The 21,439-nt window shown below is 32.3% G+C and overlaps 1 protein-coding gene across 8 annotated transcripts in view; it reads left to right on the top strand.

Moving 5' to 3' along the window:
- LOC118191585 (forkhead box protein P4-like) overlaps nucleotides 1-21,439 on the top strand; it is an 821,276-nt gene that overhangs the window by 357,769 nt on the left and 442,068 nt on the right. For all 8 annotated transcript variants that reach the window (XM_085825723.1, XM_085825722.1, XM_085825716.1 and 5 more), the window contains one exon: nucleotides 10,205-10,403. The gene's annotated coding sequence lies outside the window, so the exon portion shown is untranslated. The remainder of the gene's footprint in view (nucleotides 1-10,204; nucleotides 10,404-21,439) is intronic.

Here is a 21,439-nt window from a genome sequence, read left to right as displayed (position 1 = left end):
AAGAAGGCGGGAGAAATACCTTATAACTTGTCTCACGAAGATCAGCACAAGCCCACGATATTCATGGTGGCAAGGTTAAACTCCATTGCCCACGACATTCATGGTCAAATGTCGTTGTCAAGAGCCTTGAGTAACATATAGGTGACAGCCCGACTTTAGCTCAGTTTCGCCACCAATTTTGATAGAGAGCAGCCCAGGAGGACGGGGTCTCCCATTCCTTTTACCCTATCACCAACCTGTCGAGAGAACTTCCGGTTTGCCACATATTTAGATTGCTCTCATGCTGCACAGACCCTATACATTTACAAACATTTATGCCTTCTCAGGTATTCGAGACCTGGGCCTTTAGTACGGCAATCAGCATGGCTAACCACTATTCCGGTTGTGCGGTTAGTGTAAATACAAAAGAAAGTAACGAATCAGTAATAAATCACATTTATCAATTTATTTAAATCATTTATTAAGCTGATTTATCAGTATTTAAGCTGAATCAGTAAACAGTTTATCACTGGATTTGAAAATAAATTAGTAAGCTTTATCATTCAATTCTGACAACATCTGACGTAGACATACTGACATGTTCTGTGGCATTCAGGCTGACAAGCAGCTTTCTTAGAAACGAAATGGACTGATTGATTATGTAATTGAAATATTTATTTTTTAGGTTTTGAATTTTTTCGCTGCTAAAATTAGAACAACTGTAATAATTAATGTTTTTATTCGCTTATAAGCCGTAACAGTGTTTGCATGCGGCTCAAAAATTATTTTTTAATCTGAACTAATTTGCATATTAAATTTTGTTTATGTGTTTATAATTTGTCTTAGTAGATTTCGTTTCCTCTTCGTTTGATGCGAGACCTTAGCGAATATATTTGTAGTTTTATTTTACGCAGACGGATTAGAATGCTTCGTATAAATCTTAACTTATCTCAGAACTTTAACCAACCAGTTTAAGTTAATAAAAAAATGTTAAGCATCTGAGACATTAAAAGGAAATATAGATCTCTAAACGTGTTTTGCAAAGGAAGAAAAGATTTGTAGTTAAGATAACCTGACTGACATGCGAGTTTGATGTACTAGAAACATTCTATGCGGTAGATAGTTACTTAATCAAATAATGCGGAAATAAACGAAGTAAATATGATTTCCTTTATCGTAAAAATTAAGGGTCAACTGATAAATTATATTATTATGTTTTTCAAATTTCTGACTAAATATGAAGTCAGGTATTGTTCAGAAAGGATGTTTTAAGGGGGGAAAATATATTCTGATAATCGAGCTAGTTTCTTACTTAGTAAGAAAGATGAAAATGAATTATTCATTTGCTCCGTCTAAATATGTACACTAATGGAAAACGTATTTATGTTTAGTAAATATCGATGAATGATTATAGAAAGTGATTGGTAAATATTGATTAGTGTTCTTACTAATTGAAGCCGCTGTATGCTAAGAAATTATTGGGAATGAAAATTAAATTCAGTAATTAAGTGGAGAAGTGAAAGCGATTAAGGCTTGTTAATACATATTTATGATCATAAAATGTATTTACTTCTGATTATTTTCTGATGATTTGATTTATTATTTATTTCTGATCATTTTCTGAGCATTTTGTTTAATTTTATTTCTGATCATAAATTATTTCCTCAACAGTTCAAGACATAGAACATAAAATCGTATATTTAAAGCAAAATGTTAAAAATAGTAATGCCATTTGGTGGTGGGGGTGGACCCGGATCTTATCCGTTACAGTACAACATGCATCTGACAAATTTCTTTACAAGGATTTATGCGCCAACGTAATATTTCCGCTGGGAAAACATACTTTGGACTTCAAATTACTTTGGTAAATTTGGTAAATATTCTTAAACGCAAAAAAATGTATTTCTAGGTTAGTTATTTCAGAAAACGAAAAAAGAAATAGAAGACACATCTAAGTTTTTTTTTATTTCTATACTTGTTTTGGAAACGAGAACACTGTTGTATGAAAGCTGTTTATTTAATTTAACGCTGCCCAGTAGACTATGTTTGTGTATATGTAGTCCAGAAAACTGTTTGGCACGTGCTTCTTATAAACGAAAAAATAATCCACATTAGTTTTCTATCATATTATTTTTACATATATAGATATTCATGCCTTTAAATAAAAAAACTTATTTACGGTGGAATTATGCATTTATTTCCAAGAATTGCTTGCGCGTGAGGATTGTAATAATTTCCTAAGTGGCAGTTTCACTGGAATGTCATAGCCACTTACTGAATACAAACACTTCACCAAAGGTTTTCTCCGATGTGAAATGAAACTAATTAATTCAGTTGTATTCGTCCCAATACACTTTGTTAGAAAGTTATTCACAACGAAAGTAAAAAGACAGGGTTGAGTGGAGAAGTTGAACTAATGTTCACCGGATAATATAACAGTTCTAACAATGTAGAAATGATTTATCCGTTTGAAAATATAAAACATTTCTATCATTCATTTAAAAATATAAATAATTTATATATTAATATTTTACTCATTTACATGATCGTTGTATCAGGCTTTCCTGAAGTCATCGGGAAAAACATTCCATAACTTCAACTGTGTTAAGGATAACGATTAATTTTGCTTTCGATCCTGCTGTTTGAAGAAACTCCCGCGAAATCCACGTCACTTCCGCGAAGCCCTAACGATAATAGGACGGATGAAGGGGGTGGTCCAAGCCACGCCATTAAGCAGCTTCGAACTTCGACAAACCTCGGAACTTCGCTCGAATCTTTCAGATAATCAATTTTTAACGTACGCTTTCAGCCGAAATGAAATTTCACTTATATCCTTTTCCGAAACAAACTCTCCCCCCCTTTATCCACACACTACATCTTTCGGGCTAAGGATAAAAAAAATAAAATAAGTAAAAATCTTTTAAAGTACCGCTCGTTATTTATTTACAGGATTTTTCTCTCTTCCCTGGTTTTAAATCCGCGTCGAACCGATAACAGAAATCGCCACAAAAATGTTATTATATCGAAGAGAAAGAGAGAGTCGTACTTGGGATGAAAAAAAAAATTGGAAAGCCAGGGGGGAAAAATAATAATAATACAAAAAATAAATAAAACAACGATGTTCGGGCAAAGTCGAAATGGATTGGGCTATAAATTTATCCTTTACTCGTTCTCTTCGTGCGACCTCCTTAAAAATCGGAGATGAGTAGGTTGAGGATTGTTGGTGGAATTTATGTCTGGAATTCTTTTTAAGTGGAGAGCTGCAGGTGAGAACGGTGGATTGAAAACCCGGGGGGATCGTCTAATATATGCGTCGCGCAAAGCTTGCTCAGATACACACAAGCTTTCTTTTTATATTACTTATTTAAATCTCGGTGATGTGAATATAATCGCTGATTTATCTTTTTTCACTCAGAAGATGAGAAGAAGCGAAATTGAATTGATTATCTGTGCTTGAATGGCTTGTATACTATAAAGCAATTTTAACGAATTTGAAATTCAAATTTAATTACAATGTTGAGTTCTTCTCTACGTAGGAGTCTTGTGTCAAAGTCTTAAATGAACAGAAAGACAAAGCCTGTGCAACAGATGAACTTCCGTTGTGGGTATTTAAGTTTACGTGAAATAATGTTAAGTTTCATATTTAGATAGCGTAGTCTGAGACTATCCATAAAGTAGACTCCTCAAGCTGGCTTAGATATTTAACGGCGCATATTTTAAAACGTCGGCTAGCAAGACGTTAAAGGAAACCTAGGCACTGGTGATAGTAATAGTAAGACAGGGATACCAAGAAGCTCTAATCTTAGCATTCAAACTCTCAGCTTAAATACACAAAACAACTAATTTGCATTCTAGCGAGAACTATATAAAGGGGAAGTTAAAATAAAGGCTTAAATCATAATAACTGGCTAATAAACATAGAAACCTTACCGCATGTTTCATTCTAAATAACCTGATGATAAGAAAAATTCTGAGTAATAGCATTATGGAATATAACAGATTCCAGCAAAACAAAGGATAATTGAAAGGAAAATAAATTAAAAATATCATCTACCAGCGAATAGGATTTTCTAAACTGTATTTGCAAATATATTTACGCAATGCGTCTACAACAGTTTTAGGACTAGTTTCTTTTAAATCAATTCCAGCAAACCCGCCTAACGAAAACTGACAGCATTTATTATATGGCATCTCAACTCGATTTTCCTATGATATCGTCTGCTTATGGAGAGAATTTTCTAAGCAATTAGTCATTTACTTTTATCCGGTGAACATCTGCTCTCATTCATTCGAAAGATGAGGGAAGAATGATTACACACTTTTGCCGCAAAGCCGGAAAAATAGTAATAGAGACATTTAAAAATGTTGTATAAGATGTAAGGGGTGATCAAGCATTAACACCATCCAATTTGTTTTCGATGGTAAGGACAATTTCATGATATTCCTGATTCTGATAATAAACCTAGAAGAGGTCGCGAGGACTCTGTTGATGAACCTAGAAGAGGTTACTCTGCGCGTTCTAGAATGGATAAGAACATCAAAATGTTTCGTACTTGTTGATGAGAAATCGCCATCTGTCAAAAGATTTATGCCAAGTAACTGGATAACTGGTTTTTCGAGCACGACAGTACGTCGTTGCACAATTCCGTTTTCAAACAGATTCTAGCAAAGCAAAGGATCGCAATTTTGAGTCATCTCCCTTATTTGCCAGATGTGGCACCTGAAGACTACTTCATTTGCCTAATGTGAAGTGTGACTTCAAAGGTCATTATTTTAAGATGATTGAAAAGATTCAGAGAATAGTAACTAAAGACTTAAATGATGTGAATTCTATGAAGGAATTAAGCAGCTGTATGAACGTGCCAAACGTTGCACATACTTACAAGGATTTGACACTAAAGCCTAAGAAGTAAGAGTACTGTTTACTACAACGTTCGATTTTATGCGAACTTAGTTCTCATAGTATAGTGCTTATTGAAGATAGCACTTAAGCCGTTGGACTAAATTTTTGATCCCAAGTATGAAACATACTATATTGAATTAAATATATCTTAGCAGCAATTGCGCAGGATTTTACTATTTGATCTTTCTGAATCAATTTTGAAATTCACTGTTTTAAAGTTTTCTTTTAGCTTATATACAAGGGAAATAGAGAATGGCATTATTTAGCCTAAAAATTTCGATACTGTTATATTATTCATTTAGAAGTTTTGATATTGTGAAGCATTGAAACTAATTCACTATTTTTTGTAGAAAAACTAAACTATAATATTTATTTGAAAAACTTTAGTACCTGTCTTTTTGCATCCTAGTTTGAGAGGAAATGTGACATTTTTCTAGAAAACTTGCGAAAAAATATCTTAATTTTTCATTGCATATCAGGGTGGGCGAAACGAAATGTAAAGCTAATTTTAAAAACTTAAAAATGGAATTTCTAATTTTCTTTACCTCCATTATTTGACTATTTATTAAACGCTTGGTATTTTAAATCTTAATTAAGCGAAATATTTTCCTTTCACAAAATGACAACTGTCTTTTATCATTTCTGACAAAGCTATGAAAGGAAAATTAAACAAAACAAATCTATTGTTAGCGAGTTTTTCTTTCCCTACAGGAATTAATAATTCATATACATTATTTAAAGATTTACTTTTTATTAGGGAGTTAACAGCTGCATTTTCGAATAATATTTTAAATGAGGCTTTTGTTTAAGCGACAAATTGTTCTTAATTATTTATTTTCATGTGGTGTAAAGATTGTTTTTTGAGCGATTTAGTAGAATAAGCAAGTTAATTTGTTGCAAATTGTAGCCTTTTTACTGTTTCGCCCGAATATGTCTCCGAATTTGTTACATTGTATCTAATAAAAAAGTGTCACCTCGGGTTTTGTCTAAAATTCTGAAAGGAGTTTTAATGCTACTGTGATACAACATACCGATATCGTGGCTGAAAAAAGTAAAAGTGTCAAATCTGCCGAAAATATAACTAGAGCAGGCTGCAAATGTCGGAGTTCAATGTGCAATAAATCACAAACACATACACCACGTACTTGTTTCAAACAAATTGTGGGTTCCAAAATGTATAACACAAATTGCAAAAAGTAAAAGAAAAATATGGAGGAGAAATAATGTAATATACATCCTTTTTTATTTTATTTTTTTATTTTTATTTTTACTCCCTCGTCTTTCTGGAGAGGCGTGTAACGTTATATGTTGTTTGTTAGTTAGGGACGCCATGGAAACTGGACGAACGTCAATATGAAACAAGAGCACTGAAAAATAGCCGGTCACAGTGCTGCTCATTTGGTACGTGATCCGGTTACGGTTAAGAAGGCGGGTTTTATTTATTTACTCATTTGTTTTTAATAGTGAGCAAGCTCGTTTTCTTTGACATTTCGCACCGACTGAGTGCAGTGTATCCCTAGTGTTTTATTTCATATCGTTTTGTAGTTATTATTTCAAGAGAGGCTAAGCGATAGGTCGTATAGTTTACACGAGGTATTGGAATAAAAAGAACTTTAATTTCTTAAATTTTGATTTTAATTTTTTTTTGATTACAAGATTACAGTTACAAAATTTCCAATTATAAATTGCAGTTACAATTGCAAAATTAGTTATATTTAAACTTGATTTTTTTTAATATGGCAAAGCACAAAAGTGCCGTCTTCCTTAGAGGAGGGATGCCTTTGTGGAGCACGTTTTAAGAAAAACTGGATCCTATTAATATTGCACGCAGGGTTAAACCACGAAAATCGCCCATACGGCCTTTCCTTTGGGTTTGAACTACCAGTATTCAGCTGTTTTAATCACTCAGTTACTGGTGAGGCTTCCTTACATTCAAGTAAAGAATTTTTTATAGACATTTTAAAAGCTGCGACTGGGTGATTTCAATAAAAATATCTTAACTTTTTGTCTCCAGTTCAGCGCTAATTTTAATTAGCAAATATCAATTATGCTTTAATAAATTAAATGAAAAACATTCTATGCCTTATCTACTAAATATAAAACATGCTATGCCTATCTATTGTTTATTCGCTTATATACGAGTATAAGTTATTAATATTCCATTGGGCCAGTTAGCCATTCTGTACTGGGTATGCTTTTTTACCCGGTACAGAGCAATTAATTGTGAACGCAGGATTATAAATATATTAATTAATTGCCTAATGCACGAGTGGCGATGCGTAGTGTTCAAATCTGCTCGGGGAATGACGATTTATGCCAGCAAAATTCTTTTAACTGCCGCTGAATAGCATGTTGTACCAACTCAACGGACCATTTGGGCATACACTTCCCATTACAAAATCTGCGTATCTTGATCCTCTTTACATTTTTGTCAGATATTTGCAAATCATCCTGTATGTAGAATCCAAAGATTAAACTATTATCTTTAGCTTGTTTTCTAAAGATTTTATGTTCAGTGACTGAAATTGTAAAAAAATCATTTTAGATACAGACCGTTCACACAGCTCAGTTTAGTTACTACTTTCCTGTCAGTAGATTCAATTATATACGCCCAACTGTGTTTAGTAAGGGATATTTTGCGTCATTCATTAATGCAATAATGTCATCGACATAGTAACCGAAATAAAAGACTCTTGTGATTAATTGGAAAGGTTCTTTTTCATAGTAATATGTAAAGCAGGTTTTGTTTTTTCAGATTCGATAATTATGCCGTAAATCACTCAACGGCTCTGATAAATCAGCTAAAAGTCTTCGTTCTCCCCTGACTTTCGAGAAGTCTTTATAATAGCGTTAAGAAAATACTTTTAAATTCTTTTGTGAGTATTATTTTTATGATAATAGATACAGTTACAAATGACTGTTTGTTTACATTCGCTTTTTATATATCTTTTGCTGGTGTTATTTTAAAACTGGATATCCACACAGCAGAATAATAATTTTTGTGTTAATGCTGAAAACTATTTTCTGGTAGCTTCAATGATTGTAATTAAATTCTAATATTGTTATAACTTCCGCATTTAAACGTCTCTGAATATCTGCATTCTGTTACCTAATTAACGTCCTCATCGCACGCGTCTTATATTGTCTCCCCTCACTCTTTACGCTCTGCGGGTTAACGATACGTAGGTGTAAAAAATTAATATGATGTTTTCTAGGAACAAATATTAAGTTTTATAAACATGTATAATATTTTATTAATTAATAGTTTTATATATATATATATATATATATATATATATATATAAAACATTTTATGAATTAATAGTTATATATATATATATATATGTATGTATGTAACTATATAACTATATATATATATACATATATAGTTATATAAAGTTATATATAGTTATATATATATATATTAAATCGTGTATTTAATTAATCGTAATAAATTACCTAATACTTGCACAAAAGCTGCAAAGTCATAAAATAATAAATCATTTACTAATGGATTATTAAGTATATTATCTCTTTTGATAAAGGTAGTTAGAATTCTATTGAAATGATGTAACTTATAAACATATTTAAAAATTGAATCTTGTAAAAATTTTAAAAGGGAAACCTGAAAAATGAATCTTGAATAAATTGAAAGTAGACACTTTTATGGATTGGAAACTTTATGGAAATATGGAAACTTTTAACTTCGATAAAAAAAGGTTTATTGGTTACATTTTCTATTTTAATTGTACCTTTTCCATTTTCAATTTTTTCAAGATTCATTTTAGATATTTCCCTTTTAAAATCTCTTCAAGATTCAGTTTTTAAATATGCTTTTAAGTTACTTCATTTCAATAGAATTCTAACTACCTTTATCAAAGAAGATAATATACTTAATAATCCATCAGTAAATAAATTATATTTACATACATATATATAGGGGATGTAAGATATATAGGGGATGTAAGATAAAAAGTATGAGTATTACAGCGAGCCCTAACCATACTTGGCAATTTTAGATTTGCTCCAAGATCTGAGCTAAAATTTCACCAAGCTCTTGAACCATGAATGCAAAAATAAACAATATATAATAATAACAGTAATACTCACATGTCGTTTCCTAAGAATACTTTTAAGAATCCTTATCTTTATTATTATTATTTTATCGTAGGCAACTGCAGCACTTTCACACATATTAAGCTAATTCAGAAGTCAAACAATGAATTAGTATTTGTTCGGCGTGTTATTGTGTCTTAACATATTAAGATATTTGTTACACCATTTCATGAACATAAACTCCTCTGCCCAAGCATATATAAATCTAATAGCAGTGAGAAGGATATTCTCGAACCGCTGAACCAATTTTCAATTCGTAGGACTTTCTTTTGTTTGCAGGTTTTAACATTGCATCTCCAAATGATTTCGTCGTTAATATAAAGTTTCATGTTGTGGCTATTTTCGTATGCTCGTTTGTCAGGTCAAAGAAAAATTGTCAGGTCAAGAAAAAATTATATGGCACCCAGCTCATTACTTGGTAAATTAAAGATCGCTAACCTGATATTCACCCAAAAAAAAAAAAAAAAAAAAAAAAAAAAAGTGAATGTATTTGTATTTTTAAATAAACGATGCGAATTCGAAAACCTCATAAAATGAATAATATAAGCATACGCGGCGAGAGCAAAACTGCAACACGGTGCTGATATATGATTATGTGAGGAGGTATAAGAACGTACAGCGGGTGCTAATATGCGATCACTTGGTGAGGTATAAGAACACGCTGCCAGATTTTGGCGCGATATCTCAGTTGATTGGCGATTCAATCGCGGTATATATATATCCATGACATATATATTCGTCCATAGTATGAAAATGCATAAGGTATATGGTGAGTATAATCGTCCACGGCAGATAAAAAGAAATTGTATAAATTCTTCTTTAAATGCGTAGCCCGATTAAGACGATCTTTCACAATGCTTTTTGTGGACCTTCCCTCAGTGCTAGCTCCCGTTGTATTCTCTAGAGAAAATGAACTTAATGAAGAGCATTTGGATGATCAGGGGCCTATTAAAGCTGAAGCGCCTAGACTTGGCCTTGTTGTTAGGCCGTGATTAAGCAAAATTTTAAAGGAAAAAACATCATCTTGCGTTATCATAAGTGATTAAAAAATTGAGGCTAAGGAATGTTGCTTAATTTTTGAAGATATGTTTCTGTGTAGAAAAGGAAAGTTGATTAAATATTTCGATGCAACAAATTTTAAATAAATATATTTTACTAACATGTTGCGTAAATTTTGTGCTAATTGTTAATTTTTTACTTCTACAGGTGTCTTCTGTCTGGCATGGCTCAGGACATAAGGCTTCAGTTTCGGTGACTGCGGTTCCTTCTCTCTGGTCACCGAACTCCATCCTTTTCTTAAAATCATTTTCTTCTGTACGGGATCACACTTCCCCAAGTTTCACCTAACAAACAAACCAAGCACTTTTTTTCAACTACAAGGTCCACCCTTTCCCCTTCTTGTAAGGTAAGTGATGATGTTTAGAGATGACACTAAATTTTTATTCAGCTTTTATGTGATTTATGATCATGGATTTGGAGTTCATAGATTAGTATATTTTCACAGATAATTATTTGCTTTTTTGTTTGAATTGCTTTTTGCAAGGAATAAATTATTTCTGTCATCGCTTCACTTCATTTCGGTTGCGTTAATTTAGCTTTTCTCAAGCTGTGTTCTTCGAAGTCTGCTCTAGTGGTCTTCCTAGAATTAAAAAAAAAGTAAAATTCAAATTAACTGTGCCCACCACACATTAGCTAAAAATGTCAGAGTTGGAAAAATACACTCGACAGTCATCTATCACTTTTTCGTTTAAAACTGAAATTTTATGAATTTCTTTACCGGTTGCCATTTCCAAGGACTTACCACTTTAGTTTTAACAAGAGATAAAATATTTAGAATACTATGACTTCGGTGCTTCTCGCCATCCTTACGTTACTCATCTCATTACCAATGAAACCGAAATATAGCAAACTGTATAATTTTGATATGCAACCAGTTTGCGTCATATATCTGCGTGAGAAAGTTTCAATCATTAATTCAAACGAAAACACTGTTTTATTGGGAAAAAATATATTTCCGCGTGCACCACAAAATATTTGTACCAAAGTTTATTTAACTTTTAGCGAATACGATAAGGATTATTCAAACTCTAATAGCCTCGAATTACTAAAAAAATATATAAATTTTCTTTTATTACTTTCATTACTTAATTAGATGAATTTTAGTTAATTGTATTTTAAAAATATTAGTATATTGTTTGTACAAAGGCTACAAGCTCCGGGATCAGTGAAAGCTCCCGAACAGTGGTAGTTCGGTCCATGGTTTGAGTCCCGGGCAGGCTGCATGGGCGCTTTAGTGGATTTCCCTGTGTGTAATGTGAATATGAGCCAGTTTCTCTTAGAAAGTCCTCCACGGGGCCAATTGTCGGAGTATGTAATAATAGTAATAATAACAACAACAATACTACTACTAATAAAAGACGACAAAAATAAGGTGATCGGCAAAATATTGTATTTTATAAAACTGGTCTCCTTTGAATAAAGCTAGCAAAACGCTGATTTAATCACTAAAATATTAGAGTAAAATCCTCATTCACTACACTGAGAAATTCTGTTATATCTACTCAGAAATTTCATGTGTTGTGGTAGATTTTTTATTTTATCTTTGGCATTAGGATTAATTAGATTATGGCAAAACACTTCAGAGGTTTCTGCCTAACGGGAAGGATGCCTTCAAAGAAAAGTTGTCACGTATTTACGATACATATGGAGAAACAACTAAACTTCCCATGCAACCAACCTTTTTGTCAGATGTTCAACTCGGATCTAATTGTCAGCATTCAGTGGTTTTAGTGCTAGGTCGCTGTTCGATATCCCTATTAGTTCGATAGAGGCTTAAATCTCAACGAACGGGATGGCTGAGTGTGAATGTTCGTGTTTTTTGCCGTGTGTAATGTGAAACGAACTAATTTTCATTAAAATTCCTCCACGAAGTTCTCTTCTTAGGCAGAAAGTCTTACCAGCTTTGCGGCAATCTAGAATAATAATAATAATGAACTACCGCTGTTCAGATATTTTACCGCAAGGACGCTGGCGGGCATCATCTATGCTGCTAACCACGGTTTTATATCCATGCTAAGACATCTGTATAGATCAGAGTCTCTCAAATTTTAAAATTTTTTTTTATTACATTGTAGATTAATTAGGTTATTTTTGAAGCAGGAGACGCGAAAAATTTTCAATACCCTCGCCGGGACTCGAACCCTGGACCTCTCGAATACGCGTCGAGTATACTTCCAGTTACGTCATGATGGCATGCGGAAAGAAAGGAGAAAGTATAACATAAATAAGAAAAAGTGTATATACCATTTAGTACCAATGTAATGTATCAAAAACACGCATTCATTTTGAAATACCAAGGTATGTACCAAAAACGCATATTCATTTAAATATTTTGTGTAGAATTTGTACCACCCAAATTAATGTAATGGACCATTATTGGTACATGTGCAGTAAACTGAGAAATTTTAGCATAGTTGATACGTGTTGGTGATATGGATGTGTAACGATATAGTCAGTATAATCCGCGAGAATACGTATGCATTTTTTACAAAATTCTTCAGCTCTGTTTTTAGTGGCTTTAAATATAAGCTTATTTGCGTGCTTAGAAAGAAGGAAATCAAAGATAAATCTAAAGTATACTCGTACCATCCGGTGTTCGGCTGGTATTTGATTCTGCCAGTTCTTTCTGTGCTGAAATGGAAAGAAAAATAAAATTTAAGCATTTACACACGCAAATGAATTACAGTTAGACTTTATTAAATATCTTTTCATTTTCTCTTATATTATCATTTAGTTGGACGGAAAATGTAAGTTATACTAGGAGAGAAATGTTTGTGTATAATCTTTTTGGCACGTTGCCATTTAGGAATAATTATATCTAAGTTGTATATGTTCGTTTAATATTAAATTCATAAATTCGGAATGAAATTTTGTATTTTGAATTTAATTTGTTTTTCACCAGTAGGATGAATCGGAATTTTACTTGATACCGAATTCGAATCTTAAAATCAAATCTTTCGTCTAATAATTTTAGTAAAACTTATTATTAATTATTATTAATTTAATATTAAGTTTACTAAAATTATTAACTTATTATTAATTTTAGTATACTTAATATTCAAAGTTCTGATTAGGATAAAATTTCAAATAAATGTTTAATGAGAAACAAATTTAAGAGCGCAGTTTTTAAAATATATAAGTAAATGAAAAAACACTTAAATCTTGATGTTAATTTTCTCAGCATTTTATGACAAAAATGATATAATATTATTTTTAATTTTCCCGAATCGTTTTAAAACAAACCAACTTCAGAAAGGGGAAGAATTTCATTTTTTTCTTTCAAGAATTAACATAGATGACCAGTAAATATAAAACGCTAAATTTTCAACAAAAAATAGACCGTAAGTGTGGCTATCCAAGCCTGCCAACTGATGAGGCTGGTGTTCAGAAAAAAGTTACAATAATCGTTTTTTTCTCGGGGAGGGGAGAGGGTCGTATCAATAAACTTAATCTTTCTTAATTCTGAGTTTTTTTTTTGGGGGGGGGACGTGTGTGTAAGTTTAAGATTTGAGAAATTTAAATGAGAAGACGCGAAGATTTCATTCGTAGTATTTCGAATCTTTCGCAAGATTCCTGGGATTCAATGCGTCGAATGTTCCATAAGTAGTTCTTAATTTCCTTCGTTTTCCGCATCGAGAAATTGAAAAGGAATCAGAAGTACACCAAATTTATTTACAGTGGTAATATTTAATGTTAAATTAATGATCTGTATTAAATTGCTCTTTAAAATTAAAAAAAAACATTTATACACACATCATAAATAAGTAAAAGTATTGTTACGAAACAGAAAATTAATTTAAATAATTTGTTTAGATATTTCTACTTGGAATAATCAGAAGGAAGAGTACTTGAAGTAATGTGACGTAATTTATACGATTCTGCCGAAATGTAACAATAAAACTCATTTTTATAATTTCTGTTTACTGTATCTAGACTTATATTCATAATTTGTGACCCCACCAGCGGCCAGGTAGTAAAGGCGATGAACACTGATAGTTCGGCCTGTGTTCGACTCCAGGCAAAAGGGCTGTCTGCATGGGCGTTTTCGTGACTTTTACCAGGTATAATACGTTATTCCCATGTGTGTCAACGTGAATACGAGCCATTTTGCTTTTCCTCCACGAAGGCATCCCATTCCGCAGGCAAAAAGCCCTCCCGTGTTTTACCGGGAATCAAATAAACCAAACCAATTTTTAATCCATCAATAATGAATTGAACAATAAGGCTGGATATTCAAGGCCTTTCTCTGATATTGTTTTTTTTCCCACTGTTAAAACATTTGTTTAGAAATTATCTTTAAACTCGTTAGTAGTTTGTATTGAAATAAAAAATTATAGCATAGAGCCAGCGAAAACGGCATAGATCTGTAAAGAAATCATTTGTTTTGATTACTGCTGATGCTGCAGTTTTTAATTTTATGTTCTGATTTTGTGGAGGGAGTGTAAGCATTGTGAATGCTGTTTAAAGGAATGCTTAAGCAGATTACACTAAAATAAACTCGAAAACTTAAGAAATGTTGACTTAAAAATTACTGAAAATGTCCTTAGTACATTTTAAACATTATTGTTCATTTTGTGCATATTTGTGTTAAAACTGCTTTTCAAGTTCAGGATGCGAATTTTAATCATAGATTTTAAATTTTCTGAATTTTACAGTTTTATGTAGTAAATTTCTTTTGGAATGATCAGTTTAACCCCTTTTCTCTCCATTATTAATTGCAAGATTTTGTGCCTTTTTTTTACCTGCTCCGTATTCTCCCCGCCGAAGGGAAAAGAAGAGTGCATTAAGTATTATAGCTACTAAGCTCGTTCGATGGTTATTATGAATAAAAAATTTCTCTAAAATTGCCGCATTAGAGAGCAAATCTAAGCAACTTTAACTTCGTTAGGGAACGGAATAATTTGTCCATTTTCCTTTTGCCTTTTATTTTTTAATCATTTATGGTGGATGGAATACCACTTCCGTTCGGGTATAGATTCTTCCGATTTATTTTGAGTGATGACGCTTCACAATCACGTATTATATAAGGGATCGCATATTGATGCTTTTATTCTTTTTTCTTTTATTCTCGAAAGTTCTATTATGGAACTTAGCAGTGTGAGGGCCTTTATTTTAAAACTAAATGGCAAAAAGTGGATGTGAGTAATTTAAAAAAATAACGTAAAAAAATTCTCTCCCCTTCACTGAAGGGAAGGGAAGAGAAGAAAAAAAAAAGGGCGCCTTTTATTTTTCATATCTCATTCCCACCACCCCTGATGAGGCCGTAAATTGTTCTCTGTGCTCAGCAATAAAAAGAAGCCGTTAATGTCCTATAGACACATCTTTTTTTTCCAACTATCCACCGCTTTATTCATCCCTAGCTGTATTTAAGAGAAGTAAGTAAGTGCTATGAAAGAGATAAACACAGTCTTGGATGAGTTAATGCCACCAATATACGGATTTATCTGCTCTTTCCTCATCACCAATGTCTTCCCACAATCATTCAATGCTACGTGCTGGTGGGAAGATATGCCACTAATATCTTATTCTTCTTTAGCTTAATTTTTTTTTGTCATTTTAAAAGGCCTGATGATGTACGCAGAAATGATAATTGCTGAAATACTTGGATACCGCACACGCGGGTTTTTCGTTTTGTGTGGGGCCGTGGTACACGTCGAGGGTGCAGTTTATATCAGTGGAGAATTACTAAAGAGTATTATCAGTCCCTTCAACAGAAAACTAATGGGAGCTCAGATTAAACTGCAAGAAGTTGTTATCGAACTTTTTGAGTTGCAATTAGAACCACGCTTCTGGGAGTTGTTTCTTAATTAGCTCCTGTTCTGGTCATTTCACTTCTGAAGGTGTGACTTGGGCAGAGAAGATTGCCTTTTGCGCAGTTAATTCGGAGCCATACGTGAGGGCGATAATTGAAGCGTATGAATTTATGCCATGGTTTCATCGGAGCCATGCGTGTGTTATTTATCTTCCTTTAATGGCCTGTAAGTTTAAATTTAGTAACATTTGTTAGAATCGGTGACTTGTGAACTTCTTGAAGTCTTACGTTTTGGTTGCACGTAATACTTCTGTGCGATTTTTAAAATGTAACTCATATTTTTAAATAAGCTTTGAAAATTAGGCATGAGATCTGGATCCGTTGACAATTGGATCATAGTTTCCAAACTTTTTTTTTCTCTTTTTGGCAGTGCTGGAAAAAGGGACAATAATGTTTCAGGATTTTTTTGCTCAACATTCCGCTCGAGTTTGTTCAGCGTTCCTCTATCTTTGCAGCAATGGTATATTAGATGTCCTTTGAATATAAACTGTTGGAACTAATTGAGGAAGCTTATACGTTTTTAAACAATTATTATATTTTTATGTCGCATTAAATTATTAGTTAAAATTCATCTAGTAATTCAGAAGAAAAGAGTAATTATTAAAAACTCTTTATAAACATTTATAATAAATAACCTCATAAAATATACACAACTTGTTCCGTCCACCAGTATGTGTATTGGTATATCTGGAAGAACTTGCCACTTCAGCGTACTGCATACAGCTGCGAATATGGATTTATGTTTGTGTCCTAGAATATTAGATCCATAATTCGTAACTTCCGTTCTCTTTGAATAACAAAATGAAACTACACGCCCTCAAAAACACGTCAAACCGAAATTCTCTCGAGAAAGAGGTTGGAGGTTGAAAAAGAGGGATGAAAAACACTCGGGCCGCACCCCCTGATGTTTTTCCTCGTATTTCTCTCCGGGGCCGAACTTTAACAAAGCAAGTCCTGGCGATACCTAATATGCCTACCTGGATGCACAGGTTGCCGGCCTTGCTTTTACCTGTACCGGTAGTATTTGCGTAATCAAGTGAAAATTTAAATGTTTGTTTCAAAAAGTGCAACTAGGTTTTCCAATTGCGTTCTTGTTGCCGACTTTGCTTTTCTCCGCCTCATTTGCTGATTTTCAGACTAGTAACACTGGCCCACCCCCACTTCCATATTTCCTGCGCCGCTACTTTGTGAAACTATGAACTACCGTTGTTCTATAAACACAAACGCCGGCTAGCTTTAAAAGTATTTATTTTCAGAGCACAGAACAGTTACAAAGAAAATATACATCAAAACAGAACATACACCAAAACGGAACACCTAAAATTTAAAATTAACGTTCGAGTCACGGATATATAACATTGTAAAACCTATCCTCATCGCAACTGGAGTTCACCTGACTGTAAGTTCTCGTTGCCATTATATGGCGTTCGATAAAATAGTTCGGTTATATCCAAATAATTATGTTTTAAAGAACTACATTATAGTAATAGTATATTAAAACGTATCTTTCAGTAGAAATAGTATTCTGGTTTCAATCGTTATTCTCAGCCGCAGACTTAGCATACGCAGTTGTAGATTTAAAAGAGGAGGGACGAATCGCACTTTTAAGTTTTGGAGCCTTCTTTTCTTAAAACACCAAAAATGCTTACATATTTTTAAAATCAATTATTTTGCCTTAGTAATTGTGATAGGCGCAATTTCATTAATTTGTTTCTGTGTCCTTAAGACACAGGGGTGTGTGTGCTGTTTTTAAAATTAAAAGGTTTGGGATCATTTGGACGCGAATCTCCTCGCAATTGCGACATAGTCGACCTTGCAAATTCACCTCTGAGTATATCTGTAGGTGTTAAGACAGAATTACGTAGAATCTAATGAGCTTAATCCTGGTAGGGTAATCGGTGCTACCAGTATCTCAGGCTGTTTCATTCGAAGAACGAAATTCGTACAAAAAAATTAGTAAAATTTGTTCCAAAACATTTTTTTTCTCTTTTTTACTAAATCAAACGGGACGAATAAATTTAAATCTCTTTATCAGAAATAATTTTTTTAAATGCAGATTTTTTTGAAATTATATTTCTAATTTCTTTACAAACTGCGATATCGGTATCTGCACACTATTTTTCTTTTAGCCCTTTCTATTCACATACTTCTTAGCAGCGAATTGCATTGTTTATCGTTCGTCGAAGTGTAAAATTATGTTTAATGCTGGGATCAACTTTCATAATATGCTTTGACAAGATTTCAACCATTTCAATAATTTTTCAAAGTTCTTCAGCTGTTAATTCTCGCTCAGACACTTCATCACAGTTGTTCTAAGTTGTTTTCTCGTTTTTCGTAAGCAGCCCGTTATCTATCTATGTTTATCGGTATTTCATTCATTACCTAGTTTATTAATATTCAATTTAATGCACCCATTTGTATTGACGGAAACTAGTTCATTCATGCCTCGTTGTTGCCGTCAATTCCCAATACGTTATTAGTGATTTGTAGCAAAATAAGTTTCAAAACGAATGATATCATTTACACGATGTGCCGTCATAGGTTTCCTTACTGTTCTATTACTGCTTGCTTTTAACTTATGCCATGCTTTCCTTTACTATAAATAACATTTTTGGTGTTGTAGCTCTTCCAAAATTCCAAAGGCGCAATTTCTGCTCCTCCAAACTCCTATCAGAGTTGAAGAATAAACAGCCAGAACTTCTAAGTATATATACATCTATAACTGCGGAACCCGAAAAAAACTAAAATATGCATCCTGTTGTATAACTTCAAACCCGCATAAAAATTAACCACAGGAAAAAGACTGTATAAAGGGAAAAACGATCATTTTATGCATTATTAATAATTTTGTGTACTAATTCAGAGTTCCAGTTCAAGGAAATAATTTTTATTTTCTCGGTTTCTCATTTCATGAATTATTTTCAAGAACTGAAAGGAATTTTGTTGTTGTTCTTATGATAATTCGTGCAACATTATATACATGTCTGGATCACCTCAAATGGAAATTGTTGTTATCTTTTCTTTGTTTGTTAACCCTTTCCTTACTTTTTTTGTATTATTATTATTGTTATGGCCGTTGCTTTCCGGATTTCCTGTTCTTAAATTTCCTTTTCGGGGTTCTGCTTATTTAGTGCTTCTGTTATCGCTGTGTTTATTCTGGGGATAGGAAATTTCCGTTTATAGCGTCCTTCTTTCTTGAAATTATCTTTTTAGGATTCTTCCAAATGAGTATGTTTTTCGTGTTTTTTCTCTGTCGTTTCGATCACACGTGGATGTATGTTGGGTATACGTGGATATTATAGAATTATCTTGTTGCAGATTCCGTTCTAATCATAGTGAATGATTACTTCTAGAATATGTACATATTGCTTTGGCATTATTTTTCTGTTATGGGAAGATGTTTCACTTTGAAAGTTATTCAAAATTATTAACATGATTTTTAAATGGATTAATTTTTTTAATTTGTAAAATGGAGTGATAAATAATGCATGACATATATAGATAACTATCCAAATGTTATATAGAAATATTCTGCGTGATTTCATCTGGTTATATGAACAGCATCATTTTCAAATTATCATCTATTACGAAAATTTTACAGAAGCTGATAGAGCTTTATAGCAGTGGTTTCAAACTGACGGCCCGCGTGCGACTCCCCGAAGCAGGCTTACAAGGCCCGCGAATGCATTTCTCATTAACTTGATTACAATTATTATAAAAAGAATTTGAAGAAAATGTTTAGGATTTTAATAATTTGAAGTCCAATTTTACATTATTTACCTTACCGTTAAAACAAATGAGAGAAACTCCTCAGAAAATCTACAAAGATTTCATTAATTTAAACTGTGATATTAAATCCTATTCAAAGATTTGAAGATACAGATTTGATAAATTAATTTTCGTACTTATCAAAAATAAGTATCCTCACAGTTATGAGTTTTAGCAGTAAGAATATATGATTTGATCGGGAATACATTTATATGTGAACGGTTTTTTCTATAGTTAAAAAATAATAAATCTAAGAAAAGAACCGGATTGACCAATGAACATTTACAGTTCGTGATAGTTTCTAGTAATTTTTCTTTCACAAATTTTATCATCATTGAAATGACATGAGGCATTTCAATAGTTAGTTAAAAGTTGTAATGAGAAATAACAAATCTATAATTATTTATATACAAAAATGTATATTTTTTCTGCATGCGTCAAAGGATAATTTGGTAAACATTATTTAATGAGAACAAGTTGCCATTATTTATTTTTCTCACGTGGAATGTTTTCGTAATTTGCATAATTTCAATTAAATAAGTTATTTAGTGGTCGATTGAACATTTTTGAATTATTTAAAATACGTGCCTGTCTGAAAATTTAATATTAAATGGGCAGTACGTTCGAAGTGCAAAACGTAACCAACAGAAATTTATTGCAGATACCATCCTTTTAGATTTCAGACAGAAAATAAAATATAAGTAATTTTTTTTCATTTGCGTCATTATTATTACTCTTTGTGTACGTTTTGACATATATTTAATAAATATAATTCTAAATTTAGTTTAAAGTTTTTGTTTTATTAAAAACAATCTTTTCATTTTGTTAAGAAAAGAATTTTGGTTCTGATCTGCTTTCATATTTTGCATTCGGCCCGCATGTGATTTGAATTTGAGACTCAGCTCTGTAAAAATTCCGGTTGAACTTCATTAGGTAGTCCTCTATTAGATATGCTTCTCGATAAGGTTTATTTTATTATATGGCAAAGCGTTTCAGATATTTGCCTTCGTGGACTTCCTTAGGGGAAACTGACTCGTATGCACGTTACAGATGAGGAAAACCACGAAAACATCCATACAGCTAGCCTCTCGCCTGGATCCGAACGCAGGTCGTGTAATTATCAGTGTTCAGCGATTTTACCGCTCGGCCGCTTCTAGATAAAATATAGAAATTTTTAAAGCTTTCATTAACATTTTTTTATCCTTAAATGTTGAATAATTTCTGAATGGAAAATTTAGCATTTTTTTCCCCTGTACCCTCTTTAAATTTATGTAGCATTTTGTGCAAAGTTTTTTTGCAGTATTGCTTGCATAATACAAACATTAAATCGTGTAAAATCTTAAAATCAGTTTTATGATATGAATAAATTTAGCTGAAAGATTAAAATCATTTCGTTGATTGTAAAATGTTAAGACTTGAAATTTATGGCTTTTAGTTTTCATATGTATGTCTCTGATTAGAGAAATGATTTCTTAATTTTAATATTGCTTAAAATGTATTTATTTTTATTTAAATATTTATAAAATCAGAATGGTATTCGAATTTCTTTCAATGGTATTTGAATTTTGTGATTTTGAAAAAGTCACGTCTTTTGCCGAAATTTTTATTTCCCTCCTCCTTTGTGTCATATACATCATATCGAAATATAGATAGACACGGTTAAAAATAAAAATTGCGGTCTGAAATGAAAAAAAAAAAAAAAAATTCATCCTTTTTAACTCTAAAAGAAAATTTTGGTGATTTTACAGCACTTTTAAATACTCAAAATCTTTTGTAAGGTCTTTTATAGAAAGTTAAAGCAA

This window comes from Stegodyphus dumicola, chromosome 10, assembly GCF_044657685.1.
Source record: "Stegodyphus dumicola isolate Sdum_Otavi_A_Nest chromosome 10, ASM4465768v1".
Lineage (NCBI taxonomy): Eukaryota > Metazoa > Arthropoda > Arachnida > Araneae > Eresidae > Stegodyphus > Stegodyphus dumicola.
The sequence above is the reverse complement of the archived record's forward strand: the minus strand, read 5'-3'. Positions and strand labels throughout refer to the sequence as shown.